Source organism: Dermacentor silvarum, chromosome 2, assembly GCF_013339745.2.
Source record: "Dermacentor silvarum isolate Dsil-2018 chromosome 2, BIME_Dsil_1.4, whole genome shotgun sequence".
Lineage (NCBI taxonomy): Eukaryota > Metazoa > Arthropoda > Arachnida > Ixodida > Ixodidae > Dermacentor > Dermacentor silvarum.
In genome coordinates this window covers 211,756,191-211,783,944 of record NC_051155.1, presented here as the reverse complement: position 1 = coordinate 211,783,944, position 27,754 = coordinate 211,756,191, and the positions used below count along the sequence as shown (strand labels likewise).

Below are 27,754 nucleotides of genomic sequence, written 5' to 3'. Positions count from 1 at the left end.
TGTTTGCCCAATTGTCGTCGTTCGTAGTTAAGACAATGGGAACCTCTGCGTGCGGTGACGGACAAGGGCCATCGTGATGGGCAAACGAGACAATGGCCGCCGGGCAGCAGAGGAGCGAGCCAGCGCGTCTGTGCCTCCGCCTTCGTGGCCCACGCTGCTGACCGCGGCGCGCACCTGAGGCCGGCGGTATGCGTATACACGACACGCGCTGATGGCTTGTCCCGAGGTCGCGCATTCGCCTGGTTCTACCATCCCCGTGTCTCTTTCTCCTCTTACTTCCACCCCACCCACCCCCTCCCTCCCATTCTTGCGACGATATGTGGGGACAAGACAAAAGACGACGACACACAGAGCGGAAAACAAGAAAAATATATATAATAAATTATACGAGTTGTCAATTCTCGCATGCATGCGGCGACGCGCTGTTGTGTGTGGCTTGCACGACCTTATCAAGTGATCGCCTCGTCCTTCCTGTTCTTCTCCGAGTAGACTTTCCATCAATGTTGCGCATCCACTCTTTGTTTCCTGCTCCGAGGCGGGAGAACGGTTTTTTTTTTTTTTTTTCCTCTATACACACACGCATTTCGTTTTGTTTGTGCCGTGAATGTCGAGTGGGTCAAGCTCTCAGGGAAGATTGCCTTTCGTGAACTATACGTGCAGTGGTAAGTACATAGACCTATAGTGTACATGAAAAACGTTTGGTGGACTTTCTCGGTTAATTACGGATTTATCGGGAGCAGCGTGTATCATATTAAACGGCTACACTCGCGCACTCGATTTGAGAGTACTCGTGTAGTTGAAGCGCTTCCTAGCTTTCGTGGAAGCAGCTTCGGCACAAACATCTGGCTACCTACCTGTGGTCGTTCCATATGTGTGCCTTGTTTGTGGCGAAAAATTCGGCTGAGTAATGCCTAAGGACGTGTCTGCCAGATGCCAGTTAGCTAAAACGAGTGTCAGTATCGTTGTCGACAAAAGTGTGCGGGACACGGGATCTTCTGCAAATGTGAATTTCGGCTCTGTCAAGGCATATCGCTTCTAATTTATTGGATCACTGCATAGGTCGCGAAAACTTAATACGGGTTGAAGATTTCGAGTTCGAAGCTACATCCGGGTACAGCTCTTTCGCAAATTCCGTGTCTCGTAAACTATTGTGGCGACAGATCTGCACGTGCGCTGAGCACGAGGTCGCGGGATCGAATCCCGGCCACGGCGGCTGCATTTCGATGGGGGCGAAATGCGAACGCACCCGTGCACTTAGATTTAGGTGCACGTTAAAGAACCCCCGGTGGTGCAAATTTGCGGAGTCCCCCACTACGGCGTGCCTCATAATCAGATCGTGGTTTTTGCACGTAAAACCCCATAATTTAATTTAATTTTTAAGCAAGAATCTCAAATTGTTCGTCGCTGTGCATATTGGCAAGCGCCGTGGAAGAGCAATCACGGAATAACCGTGTTCGTTTTATTTAAGATCCAGGAAAGTGTAATAGAAGATTTATAAAATGATAGATTCAAACAGACGTTTTGAATCTGTGAAAGCATGCACAGACTTCACGTATATGTATTTCCGTGTCACCACCAAAATCTGCTGGGTGGAAGAGCATGACTGGGAACCGCAGCAACTACCCAACAGACTGTTTGTTCTTCCTCATCAGCCGATACCCTTTTTTCCTTCCTTGAATAGGCCCGACTCACTCCTCCGGCCAACCTTCCCGCTTTTCCTATGTTTAAACCTTCTCTCTCTCTCTTTCACTCTCTCCCACCCTCTATTCTAATCATTTCTCCCCACAGACATTCTTTCCGTTCAACGGTCATGTCATGCTGAATCCGCCTGTCCTCGTCAGGTCATCGATGCTAACAAGCGTTGCGTACGTTCGCTTCTCAATATGGAGGCCATCTGGGAACCGCGGACGCGCCCCTTCTGTCGTGGAAGCCTTGCGCAATGCAGTTGCGGTCCCGGTGGTTGGCGGTGTCCCCTAACCTTTCTTCTTCTTCTTCTTCTTCTTCTTCTTCTTCTTCTTCTTCTTCTTCTTCTTCTTCTTCTTCTTCTTCTTCTTCTTCTTCTTCATCATCATCATCATCATCATCATCATCATCATCAGTCTATCTCTATGTCCACTGCAACACGAAGGCCCGTAACCCTTACCAAACCACTATTATACCTTATCGGCTTAACCTCCGACTTCTGGCTATATGCCTCCGACGGGACACGCAACCCATAAACAGAGGGGCGAATAATGCGGGCGATGAATCAGCCAAAATTAGCGCAAGAAAGAGAATACTTCAACTCATTGGGGCCGACGAGGTCCATCTTTGATAGCAACGATGGTCATCATCAAACATATCATCAAACATCAAACAATATTTTCTTGTATCTGATTTTTATTTGCTCTCCCTCTAATAATGGCGCACATCCACTATGGAAAATTGCCCAAGGATCGAATGAAATTACGCAAAGCTAGAGATATTAACCCATTAAGTACCAAGAAAAATCTACCAATTACATTTTGCTGATTTTTGTGTGAGATTATATTTTCACACTGTAAGTACATTGTGAAAGTTTCATGAGTGTCACTTTATTCTTTGAAACGCTATGATAGTGTACTTTATAAAGTACGCTGGGCCTTTGTGGCAGCAAAACCTGATGTAGGTCACTATATGTACATGCTATATTTCGGAGCTTCACAAAACAAAAAGGCTTGCAGCGAAGAGTGAAAAAAACTTTGCGTAAGCCCTCATAACCTTCTAGTAGCAAAATGAGCATATTAGTGGAAAATATTCTTTGCTGGGAGGTGTTTTTATTATTTAGATGTGCAGCATGATTTCACGGGGAAGGACTTTGGTATTGCTTTCAGAGGCGCGCGCGATGGAAATATATTATTGATGCAGATCTACACGTGATATCTTACGCTGAATGCAGGTTTTCAAAACTAAGGCATTCAGCATTTGGTTCAGTGGTAGTTGAAACATTCAACAGACTGGTGGCATCACCTCCAATAACAGTCTGCTCTTGCATGTCAGTCCTGTTGTATTATTTAGCCGGCAACATTTTCGATAGAATTTACTGACCTTTCAACAGATGGGATCTACGTCTGGTTCCTTTATGCGGGTTGTTCTACTTTCATTGCATAACTCAACTCAATTGGCAGATGAATATAGATTGTCTTTGTTGGTTTCTATTTCCTCCCACCTATTTTCCGATTTGTAATAAAATCCTGCATAAATAATCTGTCGTTTTAAATAAGCTTCATATGATATCTAAATGCATTTTCATTTATTTAAATTTATAGAAGGACTGCTCGCTATTTTATTGACTCTGAAGATAAGAGCGTCATCTTTCTCGGCAGCAAGAAAGGAACCAGGAGGAATAATAGCAATCTTGATGTAATACTTAATATATTTTTACCTGCAATGACCTCTGAAGTGTTTGTAGTCAGCAAAAAATATTCACAAAGTAGTGAGCAAAAAATAATGGTAGAAAAGCCCCCATGTGTGCTTCGAGAACAAGCATACCCCTCTAGCATACACATAGGCCCGGTGTACTTTACAAAGTACACCATACATTCATTTTCTCGCGACGCTATAGATATGTATTGTATGTGAAACGTAATGCATGCATCGTTTACACCATTTTTTTCTAAAACTTCCACACAAACCTCAGCTTCGTGAAGCATATGATATGCTTGATAAAAAACAAAGAAGGTGCATGTACAGCAGTGCTACGTTCAGCACTTCTCCAAGTTTGGCCATGAATAAATCAAATACATCATGGAGCTGACAAAAAGACTACAATGTGGTCATCTTGGCAGGACTCTTTTTAGCAAAATGGCGTACTAAGGAGCGTAGTATATTTCTTCTTTAATTATCTACAAATGAAAATGGTACTGTACTTTAAAAAGTACGCCGGTCCCTAATGGGTTAAGCACGGTCTAGAATACAAAGAAAACACTGGGGGAGATGGGAATGAATTAGTAATGCACTCGAGTGCTGCAGGAAGTGAGTAACAACATAACAAACTAAAAATTTAGCAAGGAAAAAAATGCTCTGGATGCAAAGAAGCATTCCTCAACGGCAGAGCAAACAACCGTACGACATTGTTTAACAGTGGAGGCTTGCTTGCACCTTATACCATTGTGCGTATCCACTGCGGAGGATTGGCCAAGAAGCCGGCAGGTAAACGAAGGAAGGGCGATAAAACTTGAGAGATAGAGAAGAAAAGAAAGTATGCAGCTTAAATGAGTAGAAGCGATTGATATTCTTCGAACAGATCTACGTACCCATAATATATAGTGTGTTTCTACGAAGATATTGATTTTAAAAATATCCATTTTGACATAAAAGGGTCGTTTTTTTTTTTGGTAGACATGCCGTCAGAAGTGGCGACCACGGGGTGACGGATGATAAGTACTAATTAGTCGCTAATTAAAATACATACATATTAGTTAATTGTTGAACTTTTATTTTCAGCGGGCTCATTATAATGCGGAAATTGAAGCAAGCGCTCCGTACGAGCCACATCAGCGTTTGGATCTGGAAAAATGGGATTACCTGCCGCGGAACTGTGGCACAAGAAATTTCGGCTACAGTTGCCGATTTTTTTTTTTTTTTTTTTTCACTGTCCGCGTGACGTCGCGCCCGATGACGAGCTAGCGGATTATCGTATTTTTCCGGATACAAGAGTTGGTATGGCTTGTACGGAGATTTCGCTTCACTTTCCGAACTGTGATGATACCGCTGAATCTAAAATTCTAAAAGCTAATAAATGATTTTTTTAATTAGCGACTAATTAACACGTATCATTCGTCGTCACCCCGTGTCCGCCACCACTGACGGCATGTCTCCGAAAAAACTCCAATTTTATTTCAGAACTGCCATTTTTAAATGTTACCTAAAGCCCTGTAGAAACTTTTTTTTTATTCAAAATACCCCTAAAGGCCCTCATTATGAGGGTATTACATGAGGGGGGGTCACAGGCACACAGGCACTGGTCATAGATTCTACATCATATCAAAGAACAAGACAATATAACAAAAATGATAATAGAGTGATGCATGGGTAATATACAAAATAAGTCACAATTATTTCAGAGAAAACATTAGTACATATTAGGAGAACATAAGGCAACTGCAATGAAAAGCAAAACAGCAACAAACATCGAAAACACTGTAAAAGTCCCAAGATAATAATGATAAGATTAGTTGACTAGTCGTGAGCGAATTAAATCTTGAAACTTGGTCAAGTCAGGTTCCGTGGCAATGTCTGATGGTAAGGCGTTCCACTCAGTTATTGTGCGCGGTAAGAATGAATATGCATAATGGAATGACTGGCAGTTAATGCGTTTGACTTTGTATGGATGGTCACGACGTGGAAAGATAACTTGTGGTGACTGAAAGAAATCGTCATGAAGTGATGGATGGTGATAAAGCTTATGGAAAAGTGATAGGCGAGAAACTTTACGGCGAAGTGCTAAGGCGTCCAACTCAGCTTTATTCTTTAACGAGGTGACGCTGGTGTAACGTGAATAATCTGAAAAAATGAATCGCGCAGCACGGTTTTGCAAGGCTTCGATGTTACTGATGATATAAGTTTGTTCGGGATCCCAAATGACAGACGCGTATTCTAGTTTAGGACGGATTAATGTTCTGTACGCTAGTTTTTTAACATGCATTGGGGCTTCTTTTAAGTTATGTTTAATAAGTCCGAGAGTACGGTTAGAAGAGGAAAGGGTAAGATTAATATGATTATTGCATGACGAGTTTGACTGAAGATTTATGCCAAGGTACTTGTAAGTTGTGGCGAGTTCCACAGCGTTGTTATCAAGAGAGTAGGTGGTTGGAATTGGTGGCCTATTGGTGAAAGACAAGAGTTTAGTTTTGGAAATATTTAATGGCATTAACCAATTAGAACACCATGCACTTATTGCCTCCAGGTCAGTTTGTAGTAAGTGATTATCAGTGTTACTTGTTACACATCGATAAGTACACAATCATCTGCAAATAGTCTGATTTTGGATAACACGCAACTGGGTAAATCATTAATATAGATTAGAAAGAGTAAAGGTCCAAGTACGCTGCCTTGTGGAACTCCAGACGTAACATCAGCATAAGATGAGTTAGAATTGTTAACTGATGTAAACTGAGTTCTAGATGAGAGGGTCGGTGATCCATACAATTATAGTAGGCTGAATGTTAAGCTGTGAAAATTTAAGTAACAACCTATGGTGTAGAACACGATCAAATGCCTTGGAAAAATCTAAAAATATTGCGTCAACTTGAAACCCAGCGTCTATCAGTGCATGTATGTCGTTAATAAATCCGGCTAGTTGGGTTTCGCATGAGTAGCCCTTGCGAAAACCGTGCTGGTACTTGAAAATAATGTTATGGTCTTCAAGGAAGTTGATGACTTGAGTGTGTATTATATGTTCGAGTAATTTACAAATAGTACTGGTTAAGGATATGGGACAATAATTGAGCGGAGAAGCACGATCACCGGATTTGAAAATGGGTATTATTTTAGCAATGCGCCAGTCATTAGGAATACAGCCTGTTGATAGTGACTGGGAAAATAGAGCGGTTAACATAGGACAAATACTATGCGATGTATTCTTTAAGAATTTATTATTGAAGCCTAGATGGTCGGCGCTAGATGACGTTTTAAGATTGCTTAGTAGAGCTAAAACACCAGACTCACTGATGACTACCTCGTGCATTGTGATTCCTACTAAGGCCTTTAAAGTTGGCGATGAGTTAACGTTTTCATGAGTGAAAATTGTTACAACTGTATCATTAAGAAGTTGAGCACAGTCTGAATCGGGGATAGGAACTCCATGAGAATCAGTAAGACTGATGTCAGTGCGAGTTACAGGATTTAAAACACGCCAAAAGCGACGAGTATTATTTTTTAGCATGGATGGTAAATCATTACAGTGCGAGTTAAGGATTTAAACACGCCAAAAGCGACGAGTATTATTTTTTAGCATGGATGGTAAATCATGAGAAAAAAAGTTATGGCGAGTAGATTTTAGCAATGCCTTATAAGCCTTTTCGCACGCTTTGTGTTTGTCATGGGCACTCGCGAGACCAGTCAGTTTTGCCTGCCTGTACAGTATCTTCTTTTTGTTATTAAGCCGCCGAAGCTTGTTGGTAAACCAAGGAGAACTATTTTTGCAGGAAATGGCTAACATAGGAATGAACGTGTCAATGAGAGAACTGAGGTTGGCTTTAAATGAGGTTTAAACTTGATTGTAGCTAGGCCTATACTCGTGTACGTCATCTGTACTAGTACTGGAAAGGCTGCGGTAGTACTGGAAAGGTGCGCCGCGCCATCACGCCACCGCCGCCGCCACAGCTGGTATGACGTCATGTTCCCCCGCACCGTCACGCTAACGCCGCGCAGCTTCCAGTACTAGCACAGATGACGTACACGAGTATAGACCTAGCTACAACCAAGTTTAAAGCTCCCCATGGCCAAGTTCAACCTAGCTATAACCAAGAGACGCAAATCAATCGGACAGCTTCGCTATGTCTTGAGCTTTGCGCGGCCTAGTTCAAGCTTTCGCCTTTGCTTTTCCTAATAAACGTTGTTTCTCTCTCTCTCCTGACTCAGCGCGGAGAGAAGAGAGGCGGGGGTCGAGAAGGGAGGGAGCGGGCGAGGAGGAGACCACACTTTCTCTCTCTCTCTCTCCTGGCTCAGCGCGCCGCAGAGAGAAGAGAGGCGTGGGTCGAGAAGGGAGGGAGCTGGCCAGGAAGAGACCACGTGCGCATGCGCCGCGCCGCCCTCCTGGGTGTCGCCGCCCTCCTGGTTGCCATGGCTACGGCGCGGCAGTTTCTTGATACGAGCCACACATTACGGCTGGCTTAAACAGCTTCGCTGTTAATAGCTCCGCACATGCGATAACGTTAATGCTAAGTAATTAAAAGTACCAACATTGAACAGGCATATCAATTGTATTGCAAAATTTGTGTCGCAACGAGAGATAAATACGTTCAAAGATATAGAATGCGACTCCATACAAAAAAAAAAGGAGGGAGAGAGACAACAAGAAAGAGACGCCATGAAACTTCATTTGACTTTCATCAGCTGCTTTCATCATTTTCCTGCTTTCAAACACCGAAAGCAGGAAAAGCTAAATGTAAGCGACCTAGCATTAATGAACCAGCAGCACTCCCTGAACAAGCACCTTCTCATATATATCCTTATCTTGACACTGGTAGCTCTTATTGACTCTTCTGTTACTGAAAATGACGCATGGTTTATAGCCCATGCGTCAATATTGAACAAAGCCAAAAAAGTACAGTGAAGCCACAGGCGGGAAGTGAAAAAAGAAATAAGCAGAAAGCCTTAAAGAAAAGAAGATTGAAGCATCGGTGCGTAGTGTGGGTTAGATCAGTGCAGCTAGGGAAGCGATAGGGAGTATAGGGAAGTGATAGGGAGTATATCAAATCACATGGGAGCATAGCTGTTTATCCGAAATCTAGTAAAAGGAACACCATTCCCACCTGCTTGTTTGAAGAAGAAGCAAGAAAAGTGAAAGAGGAAGGAAATAAAGAAAGGAGAAAAACAAGAGAGAGCCACACCACAACACATCACACAGCCACACGCAGAGTACGTGCATAACAGACAAGTAGTCTAGTCCCGCGTTTGACAAGAATTACAGCACAGCTGTGTGAACCTCATGTCGAGTTGAAGCCTGACCTTCGGTCATGCTTCATCACCTTAAATAATTAAGGTCAGTTCGCGCAAGATTAAGTTGCTGGAATTTGCTCAGCCGCACATCCCGGAATCGAGAAATTCGATCCCGATCGAGCTCAATGGCGATCAAAAGTTCCCGTCTGAAACCGGTATAAAGCGATTGGACAGTATATAGCACCGCTTATCGAATGAAGTGGGCGCTGCGCTTAAACGGCATGCACGGCGATTCCCAAGCGAAACATATTTGTTTCTTCAACAAGTGACCTCAGTGGCTACTCGAATGCACAGCAATCAAATGTGTTACTCAAGCAACTCCCCGTCATAGGAATCACCGGGTAGCTTTCTTCGGCGCTCTGTCTGCTTCAGTCGAGGAGCGGCGCTAGGCCTAACTTGCTGGCATCGAAGAACAGTTTCAAGTTGAGCCACTTGAGAGTACGAAAGTAAAAGGCGAGCCTAAGCACGAGGATCGTGCTCGCGGCTCTCGCAGTGAAAAAAAGAAAGTACAGAAGCCATCTGAGATTATTGTGAACGTAAAAGCGCATATGGCTTATGCGGACCGCAGCAATCAAGCGTGACAAGTGAGCAACACTTGGGAACTGCTGGTGTAGACAATTGTCTGCACAAATCACCGTCGTCGACGTGTTTATTTGGTATACGCCCATCACAACTTGACGACAACGGCGACGACGGCGATGTGACGACGATGGAGACGATGACAGTGTGACGACGAACCGCAGCATGACCAAGACGACACGACGGCAACGGAATGACGACAAAATGACCACGATAAAGCCCCTCGATACACGTTTCGGCAAAAGTCGCCGTGACGCGTGGGTGTTGTATAGCTTTGGACAAACGGCGGCGCACCCGAGATTTCTTCTCCGCTCGTTTACTCCACGAAGGAAAGATACTCCTCCGACCATCCGATTTAAGATCACGCATATCGTACGCACTCTGGAAGTGCGTAAGACACTGCGACACTGCGCCACCACCACCTCTGTATACAATCGGGCACCGGGAAGCCTCTCAAAGAGCTAGTAGCTAAAGTAAAGTTAGTAACTGGACTCGTTACTACCTTCTTAATAACTTTTTTTTTCTAGTAATGTAGGAGAACACGTAGCGGAAATGATGATGTAGCCGAAGCTCGTTGATCAAGGTGCCGTCCGATAAGGTGGCGGCGGGTCAACCGACTATATATAGCACCATCAAATTGGCAGGAAACTCATGGACGAATGCTACTCATATGTCCTATCATCCCGTCGTTCAGCCTCTTCACTGCCAGCAACACCCACGTGCGACGTGTACGCTTCGAGATGTGATTGCGGAAGCAGAATTGGAAATGGAATGGAAAGTAATAAGTGCGTTCGCTTAAGCACTTATGTGCACTATTGTATCCAGCAGTGGTTGCATACAAGAAATGTTTCAGGCCGGAGTGAATGTTTTGAACTGTTTTCGTCCGGGCAGCCACTGTCCACACGCTGGCTCCAGCATGATACATCTGTTGTACGGTTGATAACTTCAAGCTTTCATCTTCCTGTGAGCATCTCTCTTGTTTAGATTATTCGTACGGTTCAATCTTGACTTCGTCATTCGTGACATAGCACGAGCCCTAAAAAAAGAAAGCGTAAAAACGGTTTAAATTCTTTCAAGAATTGAGTGCTATGTTTTACTGATCGCATTCTTTAGGTCATGAGCTTTCTTGTCAAGCCCTCCATATAGTCTTCATGTTCATCTTTCCTCGCTGAAGTGCCTTGGTAACGCGTCTGTCCATGCACTCATAGCCTGATTCCTCTACATACGTCCTCTTCGTTTCTTTCTTTTTATTTTCTTTTTTTTCCTTCCTTCTCGTGTGGCAACGTACCATAATTGTGGAGATAGAGCGAGAATAACTGGATGCAAGTATCCGGTTTGCTCCTCTGCATCCAAAATAGGAGGTCGTAACTGTCCCTCTTGAACAAAGCTTATTCAAAACCACCACCTGTATATGGATTTCGTCGCGATGTTTCCAATGTCGGTCACCGTTCCTCATTAAAGCTATAGGTCGAGGAGCGTCCTACCCTTGGCGCCGACAGAGCACGACGACGAAAAAAACGCTGCTGCAACCAGCGGTGAATTAGAATCAAATGAAAACGATTGGCAACAAACTATTTCCTCGAACCCTCAACTTATAAGTGGCGCGTAAGCGGCAACAAAAAGCTCGGCGTTCGACAGTGCACCACCGAAGCCGAGCGCGCTTCGCCGCCTCCGTGCCACGTAGGGAGAGCATGGCCTCCTGCCCGTAGCAGTAGCCGCCGCTAGCACTGCGCTGCTGGACAGCGAGCGAGAGGGCGAGCGACAGGCCGAAACTGATGGACGCGCTTCGACGCTCGGGCGCGCCGCCACTCCGCGTCGATGATAACAAACGAGCGCATCGTTAGTCAAGCGGGCCCGAATCACGGCAGGCGACACCCGACAGCAGCCCACCCAGCCCGTGCGGTCCGGCAGCGAGGAAAGGAATGAATTTGCCCAACGCCCCGGTGCTAACCACACGCGGTCGGCGGTGACTGTCGCGCTCGCCTGACAAATGTCACGCCGCTGACGCGGCAATATACGAGTGCGTTGCAGCTCGTCGCTTTCGCGCCTTCCTTCAGACACTCCGCCCCAGCGATGCCGGCACGCGATGCCCGACGAAGGTAGTGCAGGAGGGCGTGCGTGCGCGTACTTGCGCGGCGTGTGCGTATCTGTAGTCTGTACAGCGTTTTGTATAAACTCATGCAGATGGGGAATCCAGGCTCGTTTATTTGCTGTACTCCCGCGGCAAGTGTGGCGCTCCGTGAGGCGCCCACCCAAGTCTACGAGAAAAAACAAAAACAAAGAGGAAGTGTCGCGTGGGGACAAATGGTAAAACGCGGGCGCATATAAGCACGCTCCTCGGCGCTGGAGAGGACTCGGTCTCCTCCTATATACGACAGCCGCCTTTCTGTCGGCGGTGTCGATTGCTCCGCCGAGCGATATGTGTTTGTGAGTTCGATCAGCGCAGCCAGCGATAGGACATTGATATTGCGAGCGAAAGAATAGCATCGCTCGTTGCCTTTTATCCACGTTTCTTTGCCCTTTTTGTTTTCTTTTCATGCTTGTCTATACTATGCTGCGCTTTCTTTCCGTGCTTTAACGGTCGCCTTGGTTTTCTAAGCGATGGCGTGTACGTGGCAGTAGAGAACAATCTGGGTATGCCTTAAATTAACGAACAGATAAAAATGTAGCAGTTTGGATCGAAAGGCGAAGCATCGATTGCGGTAGCAATTTAGTAGACAGCTATACGAAATAAGGATAGTAGTTTTATCGGCCGTATAAACTTTAAACATTCCCTTGCTAACTAATGTGTCACGCGCGCACAAGCAAACACGAACCCATCTCACTCGATCACCGCGCAGACTCTCTGTCAAAACGCTGTAGTGAGAAAGCGCAGCAGCAGCCGCGAGCGAATTGACCTTCGTGCTGCCTCTCGCTTCAACGTGAAATAAGCGGCAAGAACACAGCGCACACGAAGTTAGCAGCACTCGGCGCGCTCTGACCCCATCGCAGATCGCTTACCAGAGAGGGCCCGCGCGGCAGCGCTATACGCCTCCGCCGCCGGAGACCCCCCCCCTGGCTTGCGCGAGACGGAAGACGGCATGATTACTCCCCGCATTCCGCCCTTGGACGCGCAAGATTGAGCCCCCATCTTTGGCTCACCCTCGCACGCTTTCACTCGCACATACATACAACATACGGCTCGCGGCGACGATGTTATCGCCCTTGGACTTTATACGGAACATCACGGAGACACCGACGGCAGAAATGCCCCTGGATTGTCCATATAATTGCTACTCCAATAAAAACTGACCAGTCGCTGGTCTATATATAGGCGGATGTGCTTCGTACGTTAGTGAATGAACTGTCGGTGACAACGTGCGCTATATATATATATATATATATATATATATATATATATATATATATATATATATGCGATGTGGTTTTGCTTATGAACGAGTGGAATGCATGCGGCGCACATGCGGTCAAGTAAACCACGAATAGAGAGTACGTATATACGATGCCCTGCTTTGCACAAGAGCTCTTATCCCAGTGTGTAATGGAGTAATGCGACGGTGCTCGAACTCGGCCCTTGCACACATGTCGCTCTTCTGCGAATGGCACACGCGTCACAGTGGCACAGAGAAACCAGCGAAGTACTTAACGAGACGAAGCAAGAAAGAGTATACGGGTACGTGGATGCATTCCTGGAATAAGGATCATGGGTAGGGCAGAGGGGGTGGCGAAGCACACGTTGTATAAACTCCGTTGCCATATGCGAACCGCGTGTGTGTGCGCGCGTGTGTGGAGCTGTAGCCGTGTCCTCGTCCGTGAATGGCACGTGTATCATTTACAGTGCACGGCGCGCGCACGCACGCATGGTCTGCTCATTGTCAGCGCGCATGGCGTGCGTAACCCGGTCCCTACATACACGCAGATCGGCTGGCTGCAGCAGGCTGGCCTGGCTGGTAGGGGGTCAGCGCGCGGGAGAAGGAGATAGCGCAATAACCTCGAGCCGCCACTTATGCAGCCACGTGCGCTCCGTCTTTCTGTGAGCGACGACGACGACTCTTAGCGGGGGTCGATTCATATAACCCCTCCCCGAACCCCCCACCCCCCAACTTTAACCTCGAGCTCGCTAGAATGCCGGTAGCGACCTGCCTTGGAGCTGGTTTCGCCGACCACGCCAACCCTTCTCTCCCCCTCTCTCAGCTTTCTCGACGCCGGCCGTTATGACCTCTGTGGGAGAGGAGTAAAACAAAGGCGTAACGGAAAAGTGTGCTGCAACTGGGGGCTGCCCCCTGCAGCGATGGCAAAGGGGTAACGAAGTGTGGTGGAGGCATACGAGGCACGCGCACAGACGCGAACCTCTGAAGAGGCGGAGGTGAAAGCTGAGACGAGCCTTCCTTCGGTTGGAACAATGAGACGAGCAGATGTAAAAACTTGTGCGGCGCGTGTGGTCGCGGCGTGCTGCGTTCAGCGACTGGCTAAGCTGCGAATCCGCGGTGTGTGCGGTTTTGAAATCGACCGCTTCCAATATGAGCTCCGAGTTGATCGCGTGTGCTGTGTAACCATAGGCGATCTATTGCATTTGGGGGCCTTCTTATAGAGCAATCACTTTTGAGGATTTGTCACTTTCCGCGACTGGATCGGTCAGGGGAAGCGGATGCCATAACGGCACGGCACGCATCAGCGTTGTTTGCCCGTATAGCGGAGTGCACATCTAGGACGGGCTTCGCTCCCGTGAGGTGTTGCGCTGCAATATTATGCAGCGCACTAATTATGACATGCAAGCAGTTAAATATGATCTTCCTTCAACTCTAAATATTCATAGTCTAATTGGTTATTTTATTAAAACCGCTTCCTTTAAAAACCCAAGTATATTTTTGTGATGCCTTCGTGCTGTACCAAAAGCAATTTTTTGATTTGATGTTTATATTTAAATTTGAGCCTGTTGTTATTGTGATCATATTAGTAGTAAAAAGTACGGTTTTCGCTATACTTGTTGAATCAATTATCTGTCTTTATGCCACTACGTGATGTACTTTTGGGAGATATCAGTTTTGGCGAGTGACTAGAGTGACACTTTTCTCCGTCCCTTCAGCCATTCTTATGTCTGAAACATATAAAGAACCAAATATTGAAAGATACGTCACGCAAAAGTAAATATATCCTCGACAGTGATGTCAAGAAAACCCTCGCTCTCGTAGTGCCTTTTAATTCCCTTTCTCTCGAATTGTACATCTAACTCGCTCCATAGATAACCGTTACACGCATCATAGATGGACATATGCGCAACTCCCGGCAAATTTTTTATACGCCTGGTGTATGGCGTCGTCTGAACGTCAAAATTCGATCATACACTTCCAACACTTTCATAAACTTCTAAGGGCCTAATTTTCTCCATGCTTGAAATTTTACTCAGGTTGCGCACATAGAGGCTGTTACGTATAAGCTAGTGATTTGAAGGCTGCATAGCGTGAGGGAGAGAGAGAAATAGAGAGACAAGGTTGTGAACCCGATGATATCCTTGGTTGTCTACCCGGATTGAGGAAGAGGAAAAGAGGTAAGAAAAATGATAGAATACGACCAATTTTATTCGGAAAGGTTTTGTTCTCTTACGTATGCGATATGAATAGTGCAATTTAGTGAGACGGCTCTGCTTTGTTTCTCTTTTTACGACTAGCCCTGGGACCATGTGAAATATACCTTTTACCCTAAATTGAGCCTAACTGGAGTTTGCTGCGTGGAAAGTCAGACAATAACACATCCACACAACGTTGACGACTATACTGCGAGTATTGAAGGCGGAGTGGCGTCCCTGAACGGCCGTGGTTTTTTGAAAAAAAAAAAAAAAAAACTAAAGAAAGTGGACAGTAACATGTGTTTTCTCTAACCCGCTATAGGATACAGTATCACGTACTTACATTCTACATGTTGGCGATCAAAATAACGTGTTTTCTTTATAGGTCATGTTGGGTTGCCTTCCACAGTATAATCGTATAGAAATTCCCGCTTTCACAAAACGCCGTTAAGGCCTTAAACCTCAAGTGTATGTTGGCCTGAAAATACACAGAGAATAGAACACATTATAACGTTTTCTAACGCACTAGGGACCCAGTGCACTCACAACTATATAGCCGAAATAACCGAGGACACAGTTATATTCACATCCTTTATTGAATGTTGATACAGTTGCTTCGCCGTCTTGGCTCATAGAATATCTCAAAAGAGTTCTAACTTGGACTGGTTGGTACGCGTTACAGCTGAGTACACTAACAGCGTACGTGACATGACAACCGAAATGAACGGACACTCAGCAGGTTGGCAGGGCTTCGTTGGTTCCATCCGTTTGTCCTGTCCCATGAGCTGTTACTTTATTTGTACTATCTCACTTGAGCCATTCTCATTATTACCATTACCGATGAAAGCTTTATTGTGAAGCGGTACAATGTTTTCGTATTCGATATATATTTCATAAACAAAACGACCTCGCTTCCGGAGTGTGCGGATGCTGTCGACCATGCAAATATCGGCCCTTTCCACACGTGGCCACGTGCCCTTCTTATTGCTTGTTTTCTTGGTGTTCGATAGAGGACGACTCTCTAATGTGCACAGCGCAAAGCCTATTACCGTGGACGAGACACAAAGGAACCAGCGCAGCAAATTGCCTGGCACAAAAGGAAGCAGACACATGGATTTCCTTGTGTCGTGTATACGGTCCACCATCGTGGCGTGCAATGGTTATGCCATCAAATAGCTCACAATAAACACCTGTCTATGGTAATACGATGCGCACACTTTACACAACGCGTCCTTATACAGCAGTCGCTGGCGTCATCCGCGAACGCCCGTCGTCGCCCATGAACTTGACACGAGCACCGTCTGCAGTTCCTTCGCGAACTTGAGAAAGCTTATATAAAAGGCCCTTGGGATTGAATAATACAAAGCGATGAGGAACTGGAATCTTTAATTGTGCCGAAGGGGCAGCCAACACGGCCCCAACTTACTAGGCACTTAGGATTAGCAGGTCCTAGGGGTCTCTCACATCGACGCTTGATTGAAATTCTTGCGTCACACAATTGACGCTGCGCCTGCATGCAGCATCCCCTCAGAACGGTGTTCGGACTTGTGCGCCTGAAATCTTTGTGCATCGCGGTGCCGTGAACCGCCCGAGAATTGAACAAAGCGACCAGCGTTTGGTCAAACTAAAGCGCTCTCTCTATAACGACGACTGTCGCTATGGCGGAGGACTTCCTCCCCCCCCCCCCCCTCCCCTCCAACGCACTTGACGCGAAATTAAAACTGCGCCGCCGAGTGCTTCTGTGATTGTCGCCCACGCAGTTTCTTCAAAAGGCGTGTGGTCTCTCTATATAGAGGGGGACAAAGAACGTGCATATATACGTAATCTGGCTGGGCCCGCCCCCGAGCTCTATCATTGCGAAATATTAATATATCTCGGACTCGTCACGCAAGTATTTGCGATCTCGGGCGTGAAAGGGCCAATTAATGGAGGAGCACCATTTCACGGGCACACGCAGGGTGGACGGGTTATTCAGCTCTGTCAGCTGCGATATAGGACTCGGGTTAGCCGCCGCAACGCTTTTTCCCTAAGGCGTCGAGGTTATGCGAAGTGGTTAAGCTAACTTTCGTTTCACGGATTGTACGACTCACTTGACTGAGTGAACGAGAAAGCACCACATTTCCTTTTTCTTTCTTGCTTCCTTCCTTCCCTTCCGTTTCCCTTCCTTCCTTTAGACTTCCATGCTGTCCTGGCTTTCCTTCCTATTTTCTTTCCTTTCTCCTCTTTCTATGATTTAATAATTCCGAAACCCTGTTAAGCTTATAGAAGTATGTTTCTTTTGCCTAGACCTCATATGATGAACCGTTAGTAGACAACGTTTCTCCTGACGATTAATGTTTCGCTGCCACCACGAAGCGAAAGTTGGGTTTTTGAATGTCATAACAGATTAGAGTGCGGGAGTGGGCGGGTACAGGGTACGCAGGATGCGATACATCGCGCGTTTTTGTTAGATATACGAGTCCGCAAGAAAAACTATTCTCTTAAATGAGGTACAGTGGCAGCGATAGCAGTAGTACACGCTTGGAATGAATCCATTTGGAGTGAATTTCCAGAATTACACCAGTTTGGAGATATGCGCCATCAAACTCGCTGTTATTATTATTATTATTATTATTATTATTATTATTATTATTATTATTGTTATTATTATTATTATTATTATTATTATTATTATTATTATTATTATTATTATTATTATTATTATTATTATTATTATTATTATTATTATTATTATTATTATTATTATTTGGTATGTACACATATACACACAAGGACACGAAGGAAATAGGGAGGCAGCAAGCTGACAACTGCCACCGAAAGGGCACAACGCCTGCCTACTATTTAAGGAGGAGCGAATAGAGGAAGTGAGAATAGGCGGGAAGAAAAGAGGAAATAAATAAATGACGGAGACACAGACAGAAGAAAACAAAACCACTAATAATGTCTATAAACGGGAGGTCAAGTCAGTGTCCTTCAGAAATGTTAGTATACGGCTCGATGGGTCTTGTCACGTCGAGCAGCGCACCCCCTTGGAAACAGGCAATCGTCAAGAGTCGCGCATTGCATTCCAATAAGTCTATATTAGCAATGCGCGCTGTGCAATGAATGCGGGACACTCTAAAACGAGATGTTCAAATGTCTCACAGGAGCCACAAAACGTACACGACGGGGCGTCCACACCTCCTTGTCGGTATAGGCGTTCGCGCACCAACACAGATCCAACCCTAAACTTATATAACAGTGCACTAGCACGACGGGGCAAGCCTCGACCACGAACACCGCCGGTCTGGGTGCAGCTTTAGGGGGTGTCGGCATATTAGAAGACGAGCGTTTTCAAACGTACAAGAAATGTCACATTCGTTGTGGGCACAACTTGAAACGAGGCAATCAGCCTCTTCATTTCCAGCGACGCCCACGTGGGAGGGTATCCACTGGGCAATGAGGGACACTCCACGCGAAGTAATTTTGCTGGCAGATTCTAGAATACTGCATAAAATTGGGCTATCGGCCTCTTGTCTCAGTCTGCTGAGGGCAGCACGGGAGTCTGTAAGAATGACGTCCTTCAGTGCGTTTAATTCTTCGTGTACGTACTGTTGTTCCACTCGCTTTTTCTACTCACTTTTTACACAAAACGCTCTTTTATGCACTGAAGCATGCACAAAACTAACTGGAACGCCGGTGTATCTTGTCCCACAATTTGGGAAATAGTATCTCGAAACTCGTGTAATTCGAGAAATTAATTTCAAGTGGAGGCGTTTTGCAAGCTCACCGGCTACAACTCGTAAACTGCAATGTCCTAAGATAAATAATTAGGAAATTAATTAGCGAATTTTCATCAATTAGTTGAATACGTGTTTCGATTTCTCGTGCTAGTAATGTCCGCCCCTTCCAATAACACAGCTCAAGGACAAGAACTGTGCTATCTGCCACGGGCGATTTTTTAAAATTTCGTGAAACTTAAATATGATCACCCTGGGGCCATATTCTGAAACGTTCGCCTAGGCGAAATTTCTTTTTTCGCTTTCAGGCGTGCGCTGATTGGCTGTTTTAGCAAAATTGGATGAGCTGATTGGGTGGTTGAGCGCGACGTCATTCAATTTTGCTCAACCAGCCAATCAGTGCGCACGCTGATTTCGCCTAGGCGAAATTTCTCCTAGGCGAACGTTTCAGAATACGGCCCCTGCGCGTAGAGTTACAGAGTGAAGCAAGAGACACTGATAACTTGATGCTTCGTAATATACCATTGCCCGTTGCTTCTTAAGTAGGCGTTTTAGTCAGCTCTACTCGGGAGCAGCGCAAGGGCGTTTCCGTAAACCGAAATCGACTGACTTAATATGTTTACTTGTGCTTAATTGCAAAAGTTTAGAACGTGCCGTCTTGCTGCTGCTTCTTTCTTCTTTTATATCAGTTGTTTAAGCACGTTTACGAAAAGATGCCTTATAGCCGGATCGTTCTTTTTGTATCACCTCATGTTATCATCATTTGATCATTGCCTAAATCATTGTTTGTGGAGAAACAAATTTAATATTTTTCCCAAGACAAGTCCCTCAAACGCAAAAGTGACAAAGACCACGTACTAAAGGTTGTGACGATACCTGAAGACATTCGAAATCAGATCGTCTTCAGTCTGACAAAAGGGCCTTAGCAGCCCCGACATACGACGAAGACCCAGCCAAGATAGGCGTTCGGACCAAGTAAATAATGGTGCTCGAGTCTCAGACTTTCCAAAAAGAGCCCATACCATTAACCTACACGCAAATCCTACAACACTCTCGCCTTTCACGAAGAACACTACCCCCACCGCATAATGCTCTGACGCGAGAGGAAGCCGTAACATGGCGAAAACTCCAAACAAACACACATCCACATTTGAGTCTTTACCACGCCATACACCCTGCGCTGTATTGCTATAAACGTCCACACTGCGATCAATGTGCAACGCTTTACCACATGGTCTCTCAGACTTTTGTTTGAGAAATAGTTTGCGATAGCAAAACGCGTCTCTCGCGAGCGCTTTGATAGCAGGAGAACTTGAGAGTAAAAGCCAGCATGGTTAAAATTTAACCCAACGTTCGACCTCTTTTATTCCTCCCAGCTCACCTGCCTCCACCTCCTATTCTACTTCCCCCAAGCGCAGATAAGCTGGCTAAAGGTGTGTTTCTCAAGCCAACGACTGCGCGCTTTTTATCAGTAGACTTTTTCCTGCGTATTTGAACCAAGCGCATAGTCTGAAGCGCATCTATCAGGTGATCGTGCCGAGACCTCGCGGTGGCGCTCGAGACGCGAACTTCCGCGAAACGCCCGTTCATTTCTAACCGCAGCGGCACATGCCACTATTGCGGTTGGAATCAAACAGTTTTTCCATCACTACCATTCCTTTGAGGAACTAAGAGATCCTCTTCGCTCTATAGCCCATAAGCCAGCTGGACGACCGATTATTCGCGGAGCAAAAAATTTTCGCACATTGGCTTCACCCCAACGGATCTCCGCCGGCTAGTCCCTCAGGACCTCAATAAAAGTTCATTGTCTGTCTATCTGTCTGTTGGCTTCACTCCGTCATTGCCCACACACTATTATGGCATCTGCTGTGATTCCAGAATATGAGCGCCGTTATGTGATTGTTTCTGGGTGAATTCCCATTCTCGCCAGCATTAAAGACAGTATACGTCAACTGCTAAGAATACAGCCTCGAACCCAAGTACTGGAATGCATCTGGAAGACGTCTCTACGACTTGGCACCACATCGCGTCGACAAATAAGAAAAGAAAAACATACATTATAGCTGTGTTCAAACGATTTGCGTGTCGGAACCTTGGAAAAGCGCAACGTAGCTTACGTTAATCGCATAAGAAAGAGAGAGGGACCATGTTTACTTTTGCGCAGGTGACCTTACCGTTGAGTTTTGAGCTTGTACAGCAAATTTATTCCAGTGCACCATAGCAAAGTAGCCTGCATCGGTTTTGACTTCGATGCTGTCTTCGCGGAGCTCCCTGTTTTGCCGGCTTCGTCAGAATTGGAAAGAGACTTAGAATGACCGCTATCCGCTGAGCTGTTCATTTAGCCGTATACGGCGAGTATTGTAACACAAAAGAGTTACACAGCCTCTGACAGCGTGGTGATCGGCCATGTGGGTGTGTGCGCTCATTTACGGCTTACTCTCCCCCGTTACATCTGTTCTCCTTTTATTGCGATAGCAATTATATGGACACTTCAACCGGATTTCTGCCGTCGGCGTCGCCGTCGCCGTCGCCGTAGCCGTCGCCGTCGCCGTAGCCGTAGCCGTCGCCGTCGTCGTCGCCGTCGCCGTGAGGTTCCGTATAGATAACATCTTCACCGCGCGCCGTGTGCCCCAGCGCAAGCGTGCTGGGACGCGCGCTATCACGGAGAGCGAACGCACTCAATCCCCCACGCGCAAGCAACGAAGCGGGAAGCCAGCGCCGGAGGGAGCGGGGGGGGGGGGGGGGGGGAGGGGGGGGCACTTCTACTGTGCCAACAACCGCGCTCGTCGCTCGACCGCACGGTCTCTTATCTCTCCCACGCGCAAGCAAGGAAGCGGGAAGCCAGCGCCGGAGGAAGCGGGGGGGGGGGGGGGGGGGGGGGGGGCACTTTTCTTCTGCCAACAACCGCGCTCGTCGCTCGCCGCACCGTCTCTTATCTCCACACGGCTCTGAACTCTATGCGCCGCGTGCATTCGCGGCTCAGTTTCTGTTGAAGCGATAGACCGCACGTACCTTCGCCCGCAGCGGCGTATGCTTGCTGCCAGCGTTTTGATAGTCGTTGTCTGCAGTCATTCAGTGTGATCTCTTCATGTTTGTTTGTGCGCGCTCACACCACGCTTGTTCATTCAGTTAGTAATAGTCGGGTCACATTTTCCAACGCACGCTACACATGTAATGCTGCCCGGATCGGCAGTGCAGCGCTACAGGTGTGTCCCTTCGCACTCGCGCTGCCCACGGGAAGCGCTTCTCATCAACACCACCGTTTCACACGCGCCTTCTCGTGGTCATCGAGTCTCTCTTCATGTCGGTCTACTTACGCCGCAGCACACCTGCTTACTTAATCAGCTCATGTTTACTACAATTCATATTGCTACCAAAGCCGCTCACCTTACTTCGTATGACATTGCTGTGTTGCTATCGCATGCATTGCTTCGCCCTTAGGGCGAAACTGTGACATTTTTTTTAATGCGTTATCATTTTCCTCTTTCTACGCCCCCTTTCCCTCACCCTCACTGTAGGATAGCAAACCGGACGCTCGTCTGGTTGACCTCTCTGCCTTTCCTCTCCTTGTTCTCTCTCTCTCTTTCAAGAGTGTTAAAGGTGAAAAAGTGTATGTTTGTGGAGTACATAAACCGGTCACGTGGTAGAGGTAAATAGGGAATGGGAGATGGTTAACTTCTCTGCATATCCTCCCATTTCTCCCTAGCTGTCGCCATTGTTGAAGCGCAACGTTTCGCCCCCATACGCTCCGCCCGATCTGGCGTTCGGTTCCTTTTTTTTTTTTTTAACACGAAAGTGTTTTATGCCGGGGTCCACCAAGACTTCACTGACGTATTTCCGTCACGGAAATACGTCATAGAACATAATACAAAGAAAGAAACCAGAAGAAAAAGTTCCACAAACATGCAAAATTTGGAAATCGAACCCACGACCTCTCGGTCCGCGACGATAGATCGCCGAGCGTTTAACCCTTTGCGCCACAAACGCATTTGCAGAGAGCTACACAGACGCGCCTTATATATCTAACACTCCTCCGTGTACCCGCGCTCTTGCTCGGGCCGGTGCCGCCGCCTACGAGCAGAAAAAGTTGTCGCAGTTTCACCTGAAAGGCGAAGCATCAATTGCGATAGCAAATTTGTAGAGAGCTATACGGAGTAATGATAGTAGCGTTATCAGCTGGATAAACTTGGACATGCAGCAGCACCGGCAACACGCAGAACTGTTGTCGACGCCATCGGCGTTTTGCCCGCGTTCGCACAAAATGCGTGCGGCGTTGGTGACTGTTGCCGGAGCCTCTGATATAAATAGGCACTTGGTGCCGCAGCTAAACATCCCCTCCCTTCCCTCCCCCTCCCCCCCCCACGGCCTTTCGTGCGTCAGAAGAAGGCGCGTTTGCTCTACATATATGGTGATTGTAAAGGAGGAAACAGACGCCTACTTCTGCAGCCCTTAAGGGAGCACGGCACAGAACGCGCGTTTGTTCTCCGCCGTGCGTTCATTCCCCGTGAAAGCGCGCGTCCCTCGCGCCCTTTCACTCGCACATACAGCGTTCGGCGGCGCGCGGCGATGATTTCATCTCCATTGACGTCATACGGAACCTCACGGCGACGGCGACGGCGACGCCGACGGCAGAAATCTGCTTTGGAGTGTCCATATAATTGCTATCGCAATAAAAGAGAAGTACTGCATTATGACACTAACGCGCACCGACAGTGAACGCTTCGGTGGTCTCAGCACTACGACGCCTCGATGCCAGCATTCGAAGGGACGCTGGCATCAAGAAGCACTACCAACGCCACCTAGGTGGCGTTCACCGTACTCAGCACAGCGGAGCGTGGCCTCCGCAATTAGCTCTGAAAATGTTTCTGAAGTTGATCGCGGAGGCTGCAATTACGACGCGCTGTACGCGCTGATTTGACTCGGTGACGATTCAGTTACGAGCTTTGTCTTGCGCGTTGTATTAGTGTGTCAGTTACGTGCTTCGTCTTTCGCGTTGTGCTAGCGTGTGCAGCGTAGTGCTGCTTCCATATGCACGACGGTTGCTCATGGTCATCGACGTTGGTAGTCGTGATGGAGGAGACGTGCCACCAGGCGTCAGCGTGGGTGCATCAACGCCTAAGGGCGCTTTAGCCACAACACACCAATAGACATTATATATCAATGTGCAATAAACATTACACTACTTCTGTGAAGACACGTTTCACTTTCGTGTTCTATACCGATTCCTATATAAGAGGGATCAACCACATTTTTTTATACTACCGGCCGAGAAAGCCAGTCTCATCTGAGAACTAAATCTTTGCGAGTCACCACGCGTATCACTTTTCGTTAGCCAGAAGAGAACTATACACACGCCCATGACACTTTCCACAAGCACACTACACTTTCGTAGGCTCCGCAGGAAAAAGCTAGCTGTCATCTCTCTCTTCGCTAACTTGGCCGGCAAGTGTGTCACACAGCGACCGCAGAAGGCAGACAGCAACGGATCGTGGCGCGCACGCGCGCCCACTCGCGCGTCGCGTCAAGGACAAGGATCTCGCGTCGAGTAAAGAATTCCTCGCTTGCGACCAGTCAGCTTCTTGTCCGGTTAGCGCTGCGTGTGTGTCTCTCTTTCTTTGCGTTCCTCTCTTCGCGGTGCCCCAGCGCATGCACTCCCTTTCTCACCGTGCGTGGAAGTGATCGATCGCGTACGCACACATCCGTAGCGTGCGTTCCCGATGCGTGCGCGGTGCAGCGAGAGCTGCTTCCACGCGATCGAGGCATCGTGCGGGACTCGGTGAAACTGCGGGGCGGCGCGCCAAGCCCTCCTAGACCGTACACCTCGACCCCCCTCAAGTGCAGCGGGGCAAAGGGCGCGAGCTCGTCGTTCGGGCTTACATTATAGGCGGCCGTCCTTCTGGTGTGCGCAACGCCCGTCGCGATCGAGCGGAAAGCCGCGATTCGGAAAGTCAAACATCCTCGTACGCTCGCATGAGAGAGCGCTTGTGTTATTTCGGCATAGTGCGCATACGTAATCCAGCATTTGCGGATAACTGCGCTGAAAGCGTAGCATAGGCTGATTGCTCCGAGGACCGTCGTTAGGAGGGCCAACTTGGCACGCAACTTTGCCCCGACTAAAGGCAGGCCCGATTAAGGTAACGGAAGGGCTTACACGAGTAAAACTAACGGGACGTAGCTGGCAATTGTGTATGCTAAAGTGGTCAATGCTTGTCTTGTTTACTCCGTGCATGACGAATTCGAATCATTTATTTATTCTTCAGAATTGTTTGTGATCCCGATTTAACAAATAGAAAATCGCAGGCATAGTTCATAAAGCGCGCAAATTATGTGTTTTCGTCAAGCTGGATTTCACATGAGTAGTATTCAGCAGAAAAATAAAAAAGAAGTTTACTAAGCTAGAAAAAATATGACATAACACAACAGCGAGCCACCATTTCATCGGCCTAAAAGAAATGCCGCCATAATGCACTCACCTTTGTATGCCTGATGCGTGGCAGTCAGGTATTTCTTGAACTTATTGCAGTGAGAGCTGGCATTGGTGCCTTCATATATATGCTCATCAAGAGGTCCACGCAGAAGCCCCGATTGTGAATTTTCCTTGAGATAGCGACATTATGATGGCACCCGCTTGAGATCGCTTGAATCACAGCGCCTGTAGAGGCTTGTACATATATATATATATATATATATATATATATATATATATATATATATATATATCGGCTACAATTCGTAAATTGCAATATGTGCCGTAAAGTAATTAATTAAGATGGTAATTAGTGATTTCCTGTTAGTTAGTTGAACATGTGTTTCGATTTTTCGTTGTAGTAATGCGCGCCTCTTCAAATAATCCAGCTCAAGGACAAGAATTATGCTATCAGCCCCAGGCGATGTTTAAAAATTCCATAAAACTTAAAAATGATCACCCTGTATATAGGTGGGGTAAGTCGGTGCAAGATAGCGGAAGATTGCTGAGAGATGTATTCGTCCTGCAGTGTACATATATGTAACTGAATGTATTTGTACGGTATCGTCTGATAATGTTTAATGCGCCACGCAGCTTTTCTCGGGCTCAGTACTTGACACTAAGGCGTTGGACCCTGAAGTCAGCCTGAAAGTTTACAGCCACAGAAAAATATAGAGCATGGCATTGCGTGTGAAGCATGATGTGAAAACGAGGCATTTGTTTTAGGAATACGTATGCATAGCATATTCGCGGGTGGGGGCATAAAACAACATTCCTCGATATCTGACGCCCACGCCGCTAATAACGTGAATCCCCATTAAGACAACCTCTCATATGACAGTATATAGGCCAAACTTCACAGCACGCAAGTGCGTAGAATCGCTGTTTCCCTCCCCGCGTTGCCTCATTGAACAAAATGTGGCGTAATCTTGATGAAACTTTGGTGCGGTGCCTCCTTAATAGCAGAAGAATATAGAGAAATATTGTCCGAGCTCGTGACGAACAGCATTGCAACTGGGACGCGCTGACGCGTTACAGTTCAGGCTATGTTTAGTTGTAGAATACTTCACTGATGTTCTTCAGGCGCTGCATCACACTGAGAGTGGATGTTCACGTTACCAGGTGCTACAATGTGAAAGGGAACACTTCACAGAGGGCGCTGCAGCCACGATTCAAGTGAAGCGCGAATTCAGGCCTCACTTGCTGATACTTACCGAGCAACCTACGGGTGTAACAGTGTGCAGGCCTCGTTGTATATTTACTAAATTTTTAATTATTTCACAGGAAGAACAACGACAACGGACAGCCTTTAACGCGGTTGAGGTGTTCCTTTCATAGTGGCGCCCCGCGTACATGCAAGGCCTCCTTATCTCGACTGACATAAATTAGAAACATAGAAGCGAACCTAATCATTGACTTAGGTGTTTGCTAGTGGCACTCGCACCTCGGCGTTGGTGTACCCTGGTGTATTGTTAGGGTTAGCTTTGTGTTTTCCGTGTCTTGACATGATGTTATTAGGGTGAAGAACGACACAGACACAGAAAATGCTGGCGAATTATGATGTAAACGATGTAACTACACTACACTACACTTCACGACACAACACCACACTACACTACACTACACTACACTACACTACACTACAATACGCTACACTACACTACACTAGGACCGGCGTCATCGTCGTCGGAAACCCGATGGTACACAACACTTGCCCGGCGTCCTCGTCGTCTACTTCCATGGCGAATGGAAATGGCGGGAAACCGCCATGTACATGGAGCCAAACCACCGCGCACATGGGTGTACGGCAATTAGTGATGTCTATTTATTTTCTAATCATTCCTGTCACCCAACTAACTCGGGAAGGAAGGAGGAATAGAAGGAAAGACAGGGAGGTTAGCCTTAACTAACTCACTTTCTAACTAACCGTATGCTCTGATGTCATATCTATCATCAAGATTAAGTACAACCATGAATTTTGTACAGTGTTTATTTTTAATGATTTATTTTGAATTTAGAAACATGTTCTGAACTTTGCACGAACCGGAAGTCGGTGGTCGACCGGAAGTCGCTGCTTAAGAAACAAGAGTGTCAATCGCTGCTCTTGCCACTAAAGAGAGGTCATCGCCAAAAATGGAGCCCGCTGCCGCTTGCCGCACGAGTAACACCGTGTTCACGAGTGTCGTGCTTGGAATGCGGCGCTCGACAGGGAACTTATTGATTACGCCTGCCCGAGAACATTGATATTTTACGAACTGTCATAAACATTTGATTTGTACGTGAACTATCGAAACTATGTCGCTCTTCATTTTCGCACTGTAATAATTGAAAACCGAACATTATGTGCACGGAAAGGTGCAAAATTACGCATGAGTGTGCAAGAGAATAAATCAAATAAAGACAAAGTGTACAGCTTAAACAGCATTCATAACAGCAATCTCGAAGACAGTAGTATCTTGAACGGCAGCTATGATGGCGGGAAAGTGATTCTAGTCAACGCAAGTTCTTCGATATCAAAGCACAGCTATACATATCAGCACGACAAGTTGACCTAATTTCAACTATTCTTCATCAGACACTACCACATGTTTGTAAATGAGTTACTGTTTTACCGTGAAAGGAGCGTCGCGGGAGGTATTTTAGGGCTCAATGACTTTAAAGCGAAAATGTCGGACACCTATCGCGGCTTCGACCGTGCACGCCTAACAGAGCAATACGCCTCTTGGTGTCCACGTGATCTGC

General features: G+C 46.7%; 1 protein-coding gene across 1 annotated transcript in view; it reads left to right on the top strand.

The window, feature by feature from the left end:
- Nucleotides 1-553: 553 nt before the first annotated feature.
- LOC119442559 (myocyte-specific enhancer factor 2) overlaps nt 554-27,754 on the top strand; it is a 280,845-nt gene continuing 253,644 nt past the window's right edge. The window contains exon 1 of the mRNA XM_049662232.1: nt 554-662. The gene's annotated coding sequence lies outside the window, so the exon portion shown is untranslated. The remainder of the gene's footprint in view (nt 663-27,754) is intronic.